Here is a 16,088-nt window from a genome sequence, read left to right as displayed (position 1 = left end):
TGTGTGTTTTTTAATGTTCTTTGGGGAGAGAGAGAGAGAGAGAGAGAGAGAGAGTCTATGTGTGTTTTTTAATGTTCTTTGGAGAGTGAGAGAAAGAGAGAGACAGAAAGAGAGAGAGAGAGAGAGAGAGAGAGAGAGAGAGAGAGAGAGAGAGAGAGAGAGAGAGAGAGAGAGAGAGAGAGAGTGAGACTTGTCATGTTTCCTGATGAATAGGATTAAGGTCCAGTAGGCAGAAGAGGCTGAAACCAGACCCAGAGCTTGTGCCAGGATTTCAACCTTTGCAGGCTCAATTGCTTAATGTTTCTGCCAAAAGAACTGTTGACTTTTGTCAGGACATATCTGAAGAAGAGTCAATTGGTGAAGATCAATCAGAGAGGTCACCAGGCCAAGAGGATCCCTCACCCTACAAGGGTCCCTCACCTTGTACAATACTCGTCAAGAAAAATACAAGAAAGAGGAATATAGACTTCTCAGATGATGCAGATGTGCCAGAAAGCAGTCCCTGTGCAACTAAAGGTAAAGCCAAAGAGGACATGTCTTCTCTGGAAGACCCAACTGCAACTGATGAGAGGCTGTTTGATTTTGCAGCATCTTGTGGTGCTGGGGACAAGTTTGATCTAGTTCATTCTATGTTTAACCCAAAGTTTGACATTGAAGACCTGTTAGCTCAGCACAGTGAATTCTTGCAGTCCTACAGAGATAAGTTTGAAGTGATGGTGTAGGTAGGGAGGGTTGTTCTGCCCACTATGACTTGAAAGGACAGGGGAACTGACATGCTAATCTCCACCCAGCCATGCCCTATATAGACCCCTGGCCTTCTAAATATAGGGACCCCCTTGACTGCATGTCCGTCCTGGCCCTTGGCCCTTGGCCCGGACCCATGTCCTGACATTACTCCCCCCTTAAAGAAGAGTTTTCGTTCTCGAAAACAAAAGTGGGAAACCTTAATTGGCCAAAGTGTTTGGCCTTGGGCGCCCACCATATGAAAAAAAAAAAAGCTAAAAACAGAGCTATGGCGGTTCTGTAGACAGCGCCGATGGCGTGGTGGGAGAAACCAGGCGATGCCTAGCTCCGGCTCCAGCCGCCGTAGAGTCAGCAAAGTTCCCTCACGCCAGCGTGCACATGTTGCACTTAACGCACACTGAAAAGGTGCAGGTCACAATCCGGCCACGCTTGCATGCAGGAGGTAGCTCCCACGGTTTCTCGGCCTTCGTCGGCTGCTCCCTGCTCAAGCCTAGGGGCCATGCCCACACCCTGCTTGAAGACGAGAGAGAGAATAATCTCCATAGCCTTGTAGAAGCGAGAGAGAGAGAGAGAGAGAGAGAGAGAGAGAGAGAGAGAGAGAGAGAGAGAGAGAGAGAGAGAGAGAGAGAGAGAGAGAGAGAGAGAGAGAGAGAGAGAGAGAGAGAGAGAGAGAGAGAGAGAGCAAACCCTGTTGAAAGGAAGGCCAGGCCTCGACTGAAAGAGAGATTTTGAAAGAGAGGGAGAAAGAGAGAGATCCACGCTTGAGAGAGAGAGAGAGAGAGAGCTCCATGTCTTCTCCTCCGCCATGGATCCATCTTCCCCCTTCCTCTCCACCTTGCTCTGATACCAGTGAAAGAACAGGGGAACTTACATGCTAATCTCCACCCAGCCATGCCCTATATAGACCCCTGGCCTTCTAAATATAGGGACCCCCTTGACTGCATGTCCGTCCTGGCCCTTGGCCCTTGGCCTGGACCCATGTCCTGACATGACTTGTGCATTTAAATGACTGTGGTGGAAAGAGACAGGGACTGAAGAAGTATAGGGAATTACCACCTTCTTGCCAACATTCAGCCTACCCTTTGCACCAAAAAGAATGCAAACTCATTCAGGAATCCTTTGGCTTTATGATTTACCTGAACAACCTGTTTGGATTCCTCATGCAGAATCTTGATGAGGTGTTAGAGGAGCAGGATGCAGCACCAGATGAAGAATGCGAGGAGACAACTCATATAGAAGAAGTCGAGGAGGTTGAAGATACAGTCGACCTTGAGGTTGAGGCAATTGAAGTACAAAGAAGTAAGATGCTCTCTGTGAAAACCACAGAAATCAAACTTCCTTTGGATGTTAGTAACTTCACTGAGAAGCATTCTCAGATGATGCTGCCTACTGTGCCTGACTTCAAGATTGGAGACAGGACCTATATCTTTTTACATGATGTGAAAAGCATCTTTTATTTAAGGGAGGATTTCTCCTGGCTGTTATTTCCAGAGTCCAAGAGGAGAGGAGTGGATTTGTTTCAGAGGATAGTAGTGATGATGAGGCAATGGAAACATCTAGCAATCCAATGGAATGCCTCCGAAGATGCTTTGAGAAAGCTGAAAAATACAAGGAGAGACTACCTGATGAAGCCACCTTCCAAGCAATAAGACAAAGCCTAAGACCATCAACAAGTAACAAAGAAGTGGAGGATTGGTTTAACCATTCAGGTCAGGGGTCAACTACATCTGTAGACCTGTGGCAGGAAAAACTCTTTCTGCAGGATGAGAGCTTCATGGTAACTCTCTCTCTCTCTCTCTCTCTCTCTCTCTCTCTCTCTCTCTCTCTCTCTCTCTCTCTCTCTCTCTCTCTCTCTCTCTCTCTGTCACTTACTCTGACATGATATGTGCAGTCTTGGATTGCTGACAAGGATGACTTCCTTCGGCGGCGGACTCTAGAGTATCGTGGAAGGGATGCGGCCCTAGGGCAGTACCTTTCAAAGCTTTGCGAGTCGCCGATAGTAGTTTTCCACAATTCCATGTCACAAGAGGGTTCAATAGCATCTTACACATTCAAGACACTATCACGCTTCTTGGGTGGACCCGTGCTGCCCAAAAGTGCACATAAAGTCATTCTTGTGGACAAAGTGTTTGCTAGAGATTTTTTTGGTTACTGCCCGGGCTATACAGGTGGTCGGGCAGCGTATTACTACACCTACACAGCAATGGCACTAGCTCTTGGTAGACAAAACCCAGATGAACTTTTAGAGTATGGCAAACATCTCATGATTCATTACAAGGGTGACGTGCCAAAAAACAAAATTGAACCTTCAAAATCTTGATATACTTCAAGTAGCAATTGTATAAGATCATGTATTACATAAAATTTGTACAATGTCATCCACTCAGAGTATCTTTCTCCACTTGTGGTTCACATACACTGATGGGAGCAAAGCGAACCCCGAATCCCGACGGCCTCTAAAACACCGGGGACCGAATGGCGCGCCTCGAGCCTGTCATGGTAAAGCAAACAGAGGCACCACCTAGCTTCAATGGCTAGGACGCAAACAACACACCACCATAACAAAGTTTTCATCCAAGAGAGATGGATGCTTGGGAGTAATGATGAAGAGGAAAGGGAATGAGATCAAGTGAGAGAGAGAGAGAGAGAGAGAGAGAGAGAGAGAGAGAGAGTGAGGGAGGGGGTATAGTGGCTTAGTACTTAGGCACCTAGCACACCCTTCACACATAAACAAGCTCACTCCAAACACAAGATTAGGTGGCGATTCCGCACACCTCACATGGGCAAAACATTGCAAGAAAACATACTCACAAAACCTCAAGCTTTATTTAGAGAATAAGGCGATGAAATGGGGAGCATAGGGTAGGGGAATGAGAAGGGAGAGCGTGGTAGAGCACATGGCGGATAGGTGGGAGTTGATGGCGAAGACTCGCACGAGGGTTATGGCCATCATCCTTCATTTAGTTGCCCTTCATCTTCCATAGCCAAGGGTGTAGAGGTCATGCTCAAGACAAGCATGGTGATTGCGGTGATGGTGATGGTGTGGGTGTGTGTGTGTGCACTAGGCACACACAATGCATAGTGTCTTCTTTGGTGATGTTGTGTGTGTCCTTAGTGTGATGGTGACCCCTCTTTATATAGGGGAGGAGGGGGGAGAAATTCTAGAATTTAGAAATGAAGAAATCATTATCTACATAGGCCCTGTGACTGTGGGTCCCACTTGTCTGGCTGTGTGTATATGTGCCAGAAAAGCAGTCTCATGAGAGAGAGAGACTAAGAGAGAGAGATGGGTTGATGAAAAAAAGTGAGAGGTGACATGGAGAATAAAGTAATTACAAGAGGGGAGAGAGGGGAGTGTGTTCAGAGGTGAATCTATGTGCAGATGTGTGTGAACACAAAAAAAATCAGGTAACCACCGGGTGGGGATGGGTCTGTGGGCACCTTTTTCAGTGAAACTGAGTGTGTGTGAGTGTGGGGGAGGTTATTTAGCTACAAGACAAGAGACATGGCGCCCTTTAGAGAGAGAGGGGGGTATTTGGGTCATGGGATATGATAGGAGAGAGAAAGAGTGGGTGGGGTATACTATTTTGGAAGATAGGGTAAGTTGCATGTGAGTTAGGGTGCATTATTGGTGAGAGGTGGGGTAGCTTGAGGGGAGAGAGAAAGGAGAAAGGACAAGGGGAAGAAAGAGGGGAGTTGACCTTTTGAGTGGAGGAGACGAAAAGGGACACCCGGAGGGGCAACAGTGAAGAAAAAGGAGGCAAGGTGGGGATGGGCTACCCCGCAGGCATGAGGTGGCCTATTTTACCTTTCTTATATATTTACATAATCATACTTTATTTTTTTCTTACTTTTTTCAATGCCTTTTATCACTCCCTCCCTAAGAGGGGGTTTTCATGGGGTGGGGACGAGAGAAGAGGAGTATGGGAGCTTGGCTTGTGAAAAGCCCCCATCATTAGCCCTCCCCTTTTGGCTAGAGGTATTCATGTCTCTAGCTCATCTGTTTGATCATTATCCTCGGAGGTGGCGGCTGATGGTGTGTCCTCATCTGGAATGTCAATTGGTGGAGCCTGGTCAAATCGAAGAAAATAAGGTTTAAGTCGCCAACCATTTACCCTGGTTTTATGAAGTTTTCCATCAGCCTCCATAAGCTGGAAGCTTCCATTGGCATACTTTTTCCTGATGATGAAAGGGCCTTCCCATCGGAGCAGGAGTTTCTTATCCTTGCGCGTGTCGAAGCGATTGTCGTAGCGGAGCACGAACATTCTTTTCTTCAATTCTTTTTTCCGGAGATGCTCGTTAAAGCTAAGCCGTCTATGCTCTGCTTGTGCTGCATAATAATTTATTGCTTCTTCTCTGTCCATCTGCAGTCTTTCCAAGTTGATGATGTGATCTCTCAAATGCATGTTGGGTTGTTGAAGTTGGCTTGCCATGACTCTGAGACTTTGTAGTTGCACTTCAATGGGCAATATTGCTTCCTTACCAAATACTAGATGATACGGTGTGAATCCCAAGGATGTATGAAATGAAGTTCTGTAGGCCCATAAAGCTGGTAGTAGATACTTATTCCAGTCTCTGGGATGATTGTTTACCTGCTTGGTAATAATTTTAGAAACCATTCCATTTACCTTTTCAACTAGGCCATTACATTGAGGGTAATATGGTGAAGAGTGCCTCCTTGTAATGCCCAGTTTCTGCATTAATTCTCCTACCAAGTCTGCTCTGAAACTTGGCCCTCTATCATAGATGATCTCTAAAGGTGTGCCAAACCTACGACATATGTGCTCGTAGATAAATTTAGCTACCTCTACCGCTGTGATTCTAGTGGTGGCTGTAGCCTCTGCCCATCTAGTCATGTAGTCGACCCCCATGATAATGTAGAATTTTCCTGAGTTGGCCCTAGGTAATGGCCCAATGGCATCAATACCCCATTTTTCGAATGGTCCATATGAGAGAATAGGTGTCTGTGGTTCAGGCATAAGTGACCTAGTGCCGGCCTTTTGACACAACTTACACGTTTTGCACCAATGGTGTACATCACGGATGAGGCTAGGCCATATGAAGCCTGCCTGTAAGATTTTCCTACTTGTTATGTCTAGGGCAAAGTGACCACCACAAACCCCGTCGTGACAACTAGAAATTACTCCCGTGATTTCGTGAGAGAGAGGGACCTTCCTGAGTATTTGGTCCTTACCCTTACAGTACAAACCATCATTGATGAGTCGATACCTTGTGGCCTTCCGCGTCAGCCATTGCTTCTATCCCTTTGTTAAATCTGATGGGCATTCCCTTGTTTCCAAAAAATGCATGATGTCAGGCAAGGCATCACTGACTTGAAATAGAGGGAGCTTTAGTTTTATTGCTCCAACCACCACTTCCTGTAGTCTTTCACTTGCTAGGGCATCTGCTTCTTGGTTTTGAGCCCTTGGGATATGGTGTATTTGAACTTCTTCAAACTTACCCAACAAGGTTTTTACACCACTTAAGTGAGTCCTTAAACTAGGATTCTTGCATGTCCATGCTCCATTTACTTGCCTTACCAGAAGTAGAGCATCCCCAAATACATTAAGGCGTTGTACACCTTGCGAGACGCACCATTGTAGACCCTTGGTTAGTGCTTCATACTCAGCTTCATTGTTAGAATGTGAATCTAACAATTGGCCCAACGAAAATACCTTTGTCCCTTTGTCATCAAAGACCACTATGCTGCAGCTGCTTTGTCGGACGCTCGCTTGTAGGCTCCATCAAATTAGAGAGAGTATGCTCCTTCTACCATCGGTGGTACTGGAGGTAATCGGACTTCTCCTTCCATAGATTGCTTCTCCTTCCTTTCAAAGACTTGGTAGGTCATGAGTCCCCCCAAACTTCCCCTTGTCGTGCTTTATACCTGTACCGTGTAGTCAAACTCTTGCAGACGAACTAGCCATTTAGTAATTCTAGCAGACACATCCATGTGTTTTACAACATAGGGAAATATTTCATCCGTGGTTAGAATCACAAATTGCTTAGGCAGCAAATATGACCTAAACTTTGTAGTTGCAAATCTAAGATCTAGGACTAAGTGTTCCACATGGGTGAAACCTTTCTCTCTTGCTGTCATCATTCGACTAGAGAAGTAGATTGGCCTCATGAAAGATGTCACCATATCCTTTTGGAGTAGCACAACCCCCAATGAGTCATCACCAACACTTGAGGTGACATAGAATTTTTCATCCCACTTAGGTGGTGAGATAGTTGGCAGAGTGGCTAAGACCTCCTTTACCTTGTTGTAGTGATGTTTGCTTTCCTCGTCCCAAGTGAAAGTTGATCTTTGAGTGAGTTGTTGCAGTGGTAGAACAAGTAGTGATAGTAGATGTATGAATCTACTTAAGTACCTCACCTTCTGTAGAAAAGAGACCAGTTGACGTGTGGTCGTTGGTGAAGGTAGGGCTATGAGTGCGGACACCTTACTTGGGTCGGCGTTGATACCTCTTGCTGAAATTTCATGGCCTAGTAGAATGACTTTACTCTCCCCAATGTGACATTTATCCACATTTAATTGCCCACCTAGGCTCTGCAACCTGGCCAAACCTTCAATTACCTTTTCTAAATGTGAAATACGGGAGCTATATATACAAAAATCATCAATGAACACTCTTTTGGATGTTCCAAAGAACGGTTGAAAAACATATGTGACATATCTTTGGAATGTGGCAGATGCATTTGTGAGACCAAATGGCATAACCCTGTATGCAAAACAACCCCATGGCGTGATAAAAGTGGTTTTTAGCTGATCTTCCAAGGCTATGCGTATTTGAAAGTATCCTGAATAACCATCACAGACGGTATAGCATTCAAAAGCCGCTACTTCATTCAGAATTTCATCCAAGAAAGGGAGAGGAAAGTGGTCTCTCTTTGTAGCTGCATTTAGTGGTTTGTAGTCAACACAAACCCTCCACTTACCGTTCTTTTTAGGCGTCACCACCACGGGTGACACCCATTCTGAGTTTTCTACAGGATAGATGAATCCCGCCTCCAGCAGTTTCCTCACCTCGACCAAGAGTGCCTTTTCTTGTATGACCCCCAGTCATCGTAGCTTTTGCACAACTGGTTTTACCCCTTCCTTCAACTTAATTTGATGTTCCACCACTGTAATGCCTGTGATTCTTTCATAGTTGTCAATGAACAGGTTAGGAAATCCCATCAACATTTGCAAAAAACTATCTTTCTCCTCAAGTGTTAATTCTGTAGAAAACATACCCTTCAACCTACTTCCTCCTAGGCCAGGTGATTTGCTCTCCTCTTCATTGGGTTTCCCTTTTGGTGATGGATCACCAGTTGTGCTTACCCTTTGTGGATCCTTCATAATGATACCCATCACATCAATGGAACTGTCACTTTCGTCGGTGGATGTGGTCTCCTCCTCAGAACTGGAAGATTCGCTAGTGGTTTCATCTGCCGATGTTTCCAGATTCATTTGCTTCTGCTTGCCAATCCTCAGATCGTAGTAGATTGTCTCCCCTTTCTTACCGGTCATGCGTAGAAGGCCAGTACCCCAGTCCTGTTTTGCCTTCATGGCCATCAACCATGGCCTTCCCAAAATTAGTGGATAGCCCTCCCCCTTAGTGGGCATTACAAAAACATCTACCTCTACCTCAGTGTTGAAAGCTTTGATTTTCACGGCACTTACCACACCCACACACTTTACTTTTGCGTTGTTTGTCATCTTTGCCTTGCATGGAGAAGGCCTGTTAACCTCGAGCTCTAATCGAAGCATCATAGCTTTGCTCATTACACAGATTTGTGCACCTCCATCAATGTAGGTGTTTCCAACCCTCTTTCCTTTTATGTTTACGTCGACAATTGGAAGGATGTCATCCATGTTGCATCCCGAAATTGCTCCGGCTACCTTTGTTTTGGAGCGTCTTGTACTTACCATTTTCGACCATTGTCCCCTTACTTTTGGTGCAAGATGTAGCAGCTGTGGCCATGTAATCTTCGGTCCTTGCTCTGCCACATCCAATGTTAGATCATAGGGCTTAGAACTTTCCCCTAGCTGGAAGTCGGTGATGCCCAATTTCCGTCGTGGCCTAGATGGCCTCTTGCTAGTTTCTCCTCTCATGCTTCTCTCATCATCTGATTGTGTAGCTTTGTCCCTCCTAGCTCTTTTCACAGTCATGGCTTCAAGTGGTTCTAAAAAGGTTACCTTCTCCTTACCCTTGTCCCTCTCCTTTGCTCTGGGTGGATCCACTACTACGGCTTTTCCTTTCACTTCTAGCCTTATGATGTTTACAGGGCGATCAGGTGGTGGGGCTGGTGGAAGAGGTGGGATGGATGCTTGTAGTGGTGCCCGGGGTGGACGTAGAATTTGTGTTGGTGGGGGTGGTGCTCGGGGTGGGGGTGTTCTTTCTCTAGGGGGTGGCAATTGGTTCCTCCTACCTCCTCTATTATAGTTTTGTCGTGGTTTGGGATAGTAGTACATACCGTAACCGTCTTCTCCGCAGGTGTGGCAATGATACTCCCTGTTTTGTCGTCGTGCTCTTCTAGGGTCTTGATCTCTTTCTTGACTCCTCCCTTGCTGTATTAAGTGGACAGACAAATTCTGTAGTTGGTCAGTAATATGGGCCAACATATCTTGTTGGTCATCTCTTACCCCAAGAGCCGGCGGTGGTGGTATGGTGGTTGTCGTAGTTGCTGGTCGACGCGATGTTCCTGCTTCTGTTGACTCGGTTTCTTTGGCTTTCATTCGCAGCTTCTTGTCCTTAAGGCGAGCAATCTCAATGGCTAACTCGTACGTAGCCGGGAATCTACCTTTCACCTTTTCCTTAAGAGGCGGCCATAAGCCATGCGTGAACCGATCTTTTTTTAGGAAATCGGGTGCGGCTTCTCCCCTTGCTAATGACTCAACCCACCGTTCCCACAAATCCACAAATTTGGACTCATAGGTGGCATATTCTAAAAGACCCTCCTGCTTCAAGTCTCTCAACTTGTCCCACAAATTTTCTGAAGTGGTACCTCCCCCAAAGAGCCTCTTAAAAGCGGTTTTTAAGGGTTCCCAGTCATCCTCGGTTGCTTGTGGAAGTGCATTGTACCATGATCTAGCTTCTAGCTTCATGAGATGCTTAAAGATTCTAACCCGGGATTCATCCGTATCTTTGTTGCTCACTACACATGCTACTTCAAAGTCATCTAAAAAGTCTGTTACCAAATCCTCCCCCTTCTTTCCTTTAAATGTTGGAAATGCTACACTTGCCATGATTACTGAGAGAGAGCTAGAAAGACACACTGCTTAACTTGCAAAAGTTTTTTTCTTCTTTACAAGGAGGCGTGTATACCCTCTTATACTAGGACATAGATTAAAACTTCAAACGGTACATTGCCTTGTACCAAAGGTAAGACAAATGGTTGATCTGATGCCAGAACCTCAAAAAATCTCTCCCCACCCAGCATGGTGTCAATGACGTGTTGGTAGTGAGCCTTCAAATCCAGTATTACCTTGATTGAGCGTACACATGTTGGTATGTGTGATCTGTCTTGAGGTAGGTTGTACTGATTCATGTGAAGCTTAGAGGTGCTTAGTCACTGTCCAAGCTTGTGGGAGAGGGTGTTGTTATTTCCTGAAACAAACTCAGTAGATCCCTAGTTTCTCTAGTGAGAGTGTGAGCCAATGATTCCGTTATCTGTGCTGCAGCATCAGGTGCGACTTGAAAACTGACTTTGATAATTACCTTGGTGACTTGAGTTACCCTATTCTCAAAGTAGAATAGTGTTGATTCTCTATTGTGTAGAGCTCCTTCCATTTTGTTGTTGTGGGTTGGTTGTAGGTTGCGGACATGGTTTCGACCTTCTCCTTCTTCTTCTTGGCACTTGGCCTATGTATATCCACTGGGTTTGGCGTGTTGGTTGACTCTCCCACTGAAAATCGATTACCGTTACGCCTGGCACTCGAGCTTCGATGGAGATGCAGAGTTCGTCTAGTTGTGCTTGGAGCTCTTCTTCTTCTATCGTCCAATTAGCAAATCCTGCTAGCAATTCATCCATTCACAATAGTTTAGGGGTTTCAGTCTTGTAAACTGAAGGGTTTCACGAAAAGATCCTCAGTGGGGGCACCAAATGATGCAGCTGAAACTAGGGCTACTGAGAAGTATAGGAAACTCAAGTGCTTAAGGGGAGAGGTTCCAATAGAAGGTCTTAGACCCAAAGGTAAGTCACAAGCATCAACATCGAGGGAGATTCCTGAGGTAACGGCAGAAGTAATTGAGAAGTTAAACGAATCTTTAAGCAGCCTGTCAATTCACCTTGCACAAGCTGTAGGTCCAAAGGGACAAGCAAAGAAGTCTAAAGAGCGAGATCCACGACCTAGGAGAGTCTTGCAATGTTGGAATTGCGGAGAGTCTGGACATGGGATGTATAATTGTCCTTGGCCCCGTGGGGAGCCAGGGAGGCCTAACTTGAATTACCCAGTGATGAATGCAGGAGAAGGAGCTGGTCAACAACCAAGGCTTCTACAAAGGCCAAATGGACCAATACCACCTCCACAAAGGGTAGAAGAAGGTTTAAAGAAGCTCTACGACATGGGAGGTCAACTCAACCCCGACAAGTGCCATATAGGTGAGGATGAAGTAATCTTGCTTGGTCATAAAGTTTCTTACAAAGGCATTGAAGTGGATCCTTCGAAGGCAAAGGCTCTTATTGAGCTACCATCACCCAAGAGTCTTAAGGAGGTCATCTCATTCATTCAAAAGGTGAAGTATATGTCACGCTTCATTCACTTAGCCTCGGAGTTACTTCACCCTTTGCAAAAGTTGACACAACAAGTAGAATTTGCATGGTCTGATGAGCTTGAAGAGTACTTTTGTAACATTAAAGTCGTTTTGTCAGAGCTACCAACACTCATGCCTCCTTGTTGGGAGTACACATTCTTTGTTAGCTCTAGTGCTGGGAAAGAAACAATTGGTGCTGTGTTGCTACAACAAGATCCCCACAGTACAAGGATGCGACCCATCTACTTTGCTAGTAGGGTCATGAATGCTTTGGAGAGAGACTACACAGAAGCAGAACTCATGATGCTTTCTCTCATGTTTGCGGTGAGAAAGTTTAGATCCTACCTACTACCAAAACCTTTTGTAATTCTCACTGCAGAAAATTTGTTCCCTTGGGTGTCATCTCAAATGAATCTTAGTACTAGGATCTCAAAGTGGATTATGGAGTTGCAAGAGTTCCAATACTCTTTCAAGGTAGAAGATAGTGTGCGTGCACAATTGGCAGGGATTCTCACTTATAGGGTACATAAGAAGGAAATTAAGGTGCCGCAAGTAAAGACCCTACCATTGCCACCACCAAAAAGTATTCCCAATGCTTTTACCTTGTTCTTTGATGGAGCTTTTCGACGAGCCACAGGAAAAGCAGGGGGAGGGCTAGTGTTGCTCAACCCAAGTGGAGAGGTGGTCATGAAAGAGAAGTTCAATCTACCAAGTTCAGCTAGCAACAATGAAGCAGAATATGACACTCTACTTCAAGGTTTGAAGATGTGCATTGGCCAAGGGATACAACGCCTCATGGTAAAGGGAGATGCACTTCTCATTGTTAAACAGATTTTAGGCATTTGGGCATGCAAGAATGAGAGCTTACGGACAAAAGTTCATGCCATTCGTAGATTGTTTAATCAATTTGAAGAAGTGCAACTATATCATATTCCTAGGAAACAGAATGAAGATGCTGATTTACTTGCACAACAAGCCGTTGCATGTGTAAAGAAAGAAGTGCAGGTCATCATGGTGGCGGCTGCTGTGAAGCAACCGAGGTACCAGGGATTGGAGTCATTGGCTCCCATCATTGGCTACATTTTGGAGGGTGAGTTTCCACCAGACTTCACAAAAGCTCAGAAGAGGAGACTCATGAAGAAGGCAAGCGTATATCTCTTCCTAGAAGGCTCCCTCTATCAAAAAGGGAAGGATCAAGTATGCAGAAGAGTACCAACTATCGAGGAAATTCCAGCCATTCTAAAAGGTTTGCATGAAGAGGCATGTGGTGGTCATTTTTCCCAAGAATCAACTGTGAAAAAGATTTTGTTTTCGGGGTATGTTTGGCCAAGTTTGCATGTGGATGTTCAACATTGGTGTAAAAGCTGTCACAATTGTCAGATAAATGGAAATAGAAGGTTGGTGCATGGCCCGAGGCAAATAGTGCTTGCAAATGGACCCTTTGAAAAGTGGGGCATTTATGCTATGGGTCCTCTGCCTAGGACAAAAAATGGTAAACTCTACATTCTAGTGGCTGTAGACTATATGACTAGGTGGGTGGAAGCACAAAGTGTGGCAAAGGTAAATGAGAAGACAGTGAGCAAATTCGTCTACACTCACATTTGTTGTAGATTTGGCACACCTTTGGAGATTGTTTCTGATAATGGTCCAGGGTTTAGAAAAGGATTGCTCACAGAAGTTTGTGAAGAACTTCACATTCTACATCGTCATAGCACACCATACTACCCACAGTCAAATGGTTTGGTGGAGAAGGCTAATGGTGTCATTGCAGGAATCATTAGAAAGATGGTGCAAAACAAGACAAAATTATGGGATGACTTCTTGGATGGTGCCTTGTGGGCATATCGAACCACATATAGGGAAGCCATGGAGTTCACACCATTTCACTTGGTCTATGGTCAAGAGGCTTTGCAGCCTATCGAGCTCAACATTCCAACAATGCGACTTCATGGCAAAGGAGCACAAGATGATCAAGAGGTATGGATGGATCGACTTCTTACGTTAGTGGAGCTTGAGTGGAAAAGAGAACCAGCATATGAGTGCTACAAGAGGAAAGCCACACAAGCGAAAGAAACGCACGACAAGAAACTGAAGGACAAAGGCATCAAGGAAGGAGAGCTTGTGCTAAGGTATGACAATCGACTTGACAATCGTTTTGATGCCAAGTTTGAAACAAGATGGCAAGGGCCATACATAGTCAAGAAGGCTTTCAATTCAAGTTACTATCAGCTTATGGACTTGAATGGTAAAGAGCACTCCAGGAAAGTAAACGGGTATCGCTTGAAGCCCTATTTGAGTCGCCTTCTACCAAAGGATCTACCAAAGATCTGTCCAAAGGCCGCTGTCTTATGTAAGTATTGTTACATGAAGCATGAGTGTAACTCCAGCCAAAATTCTGAGTGGCCAAACAATGAAGATCTCGTCAAGGACTCTGAAGCACTCTCTTTGGAAAAGATGCTCTATGATGGTACATGAATATACCATCATCCTGGGGGGAGGGCTAATGATAGCCGTTTTTCGGCTCTCCATAATTGCCATACTAGATTACTCCACCCTACCAAATTCACCCAAACGCTATGGCTATCCCTACCATTTCACTGTACATAGGCGTGTGTGAGTTAGGGGGCTTTTCCCATATCTTCTTAAAAACCCTCAGCTAGCTAGTCACTGGGCTAGGTGAGCCAAAAAAAATAAAAAATAAAAATAAAAAATAAAAATAAAAAATAAAAGTATATTATGGCCTCTTTGTGTGTAAATATTTCATTGTATATATGGCCTAAATATAGGGATTTTTTATAATTATTTTGGTATTTTATTTAAATATTTCTACTTAGGTGTGTGTTTTATTAAACATATGTACACCTTCTTTCATCCTCTTACACCATAAGTATATTTTTTGCCAATATGTACATACTCTAACCTTATATTTTTCCTTTATACAAATCACTCCCACATTTTCACCCTCACCCTCGTGAAAACAAAAAATTGATTTCTACTCATTGGTCAAGTTTATTATATTATTTACTTGCATACCTTTTCCTCTTTCACCCAAAATAATTCAAAGAGGGACCATATCATATGATTCCAATATCTTTCCATATCCATAACTCCTCCATATTTTTATTATTATTTTTATTCATTATTCTAACACCATGTGCTCATTGAGCTAAAGTCCATGAATAGTCCATACACTAGTCCCACCATGTATATATTTCTTTATTCACCAATAATCCTCCTCCATGCATGTGTTAAGGGCAACTTGGATGCTTTGTATTATGATATGACAAAGGAGGGGCTCACTCTTGGATGCATTGTACAAATTCAACAAAAGAGGGGTCCACTAAAAGACTTTTGCAAGCATAAAAACAGGCTTTTTGGTGAGAATTTTGGCACCTATCTGCACTCCGAATTTGGAGCAGTGGTCAAAAGAGAAAATGTAGCCCACGCTCTGAATAATCACCTCAAATTTTTTCATGATTTTTGGAGCTACCAGCGGTGAGCTATGATTTTTTGAGTGGACCCCAGTCTGCCCACTTTTTTCACAAGTAGCCCATAGTCTTCTCTCACCTCTTTCCATACTTCTACACACACACACACACATTTCTCTCAATCCCTCACTCAAACCTGCACCTTCAATGGTTTCTCTCACCTTCTTCACCATTAACCTCCCCACTTACTCCCATAGCTCTCATATGAGCTCTCCATGTACATACACCATCTCTATGCCTCTCTCTATTACTTCCAAAGTACAATTCCATCTTACCCCTTATATATATACATAAATTCAGCATGTGTACCATGATTAACCTCTGCAAATCAAGAGATATCATCAACGGAATTACCATTTTCATCCCGATAATCAACCTTGGTGGCGGTGGCGTAAAAAAGGAAAGACGAAGAAGAAGGTCGATAGTCATTTTGAGAACCTACACAAGTAAGTCCAAAACTTCTTCAAGCTTCACCATCACAAGGATTTTCTCACTTCATTCAACCATCTTACTTCAACCATCCACCTCATTCTACCCATTGTAAATGTAACATTAACTTTCTAGTGATTACTAACACTAACCACTAACATACTAACACAAAATAGCATTGACCTAACCATAAAAGACACCTCACCTCAAGACATGTATAGTAACTCTCTCTCTCTCTCTCTCTCTCTCTCCCCTTCCTTAAAACTTACTTTCACCTTATCTACCATCAATAATGCTCTCTTTTGAGCCCACACCCATGACTCAAGCAGACAAAGAAGGCCCGCAATGTTTTGATATTCAAAAAAATCATAATCCTGATTTGTTAGCTTGTAAATTAGGATTTCCAATAATCTTAATATGGGGTCTCCAACCTATAAATAGGCCCCTCTCCTTCTTGTAAAACAACCTCCAACATCTCACATAGCACCCCAACACTCTATGCGTGAGGAGAGACTTAGGTGTAGCAACCACTTGTGAGCTTCACTCTTGGTGTGAGAGAAGCCTTCAAGCTACACATTGCAAGTGAGAGAGCGTGAGTTCCACAAATCTCAAAACCACTATTTTACATGCTCCTTCATCATCAATAAATTGAGGTTTGGTGCATCAAAGGCGTGATTCGACGTTT

The sequence above is a fragment of the Adiantum capillus-veneris genome, chromosome 28 (genome assembly GCF_014529385.1).
Source record: "Adiantum capillus-veneris isolate H3 chromosome 28, ASM1452938v2, whole genome shotgun sequence".
Lineage (NCBI taxonomy): Eukaryota > Viridiplantae > Streptophyta > Polypodiopsida > Polypodiales > Pteridaceae > Adiantum > Adiantum capillus-veneris.
This window is presented reverse-complemented; position numbering follows the sequence as displayed.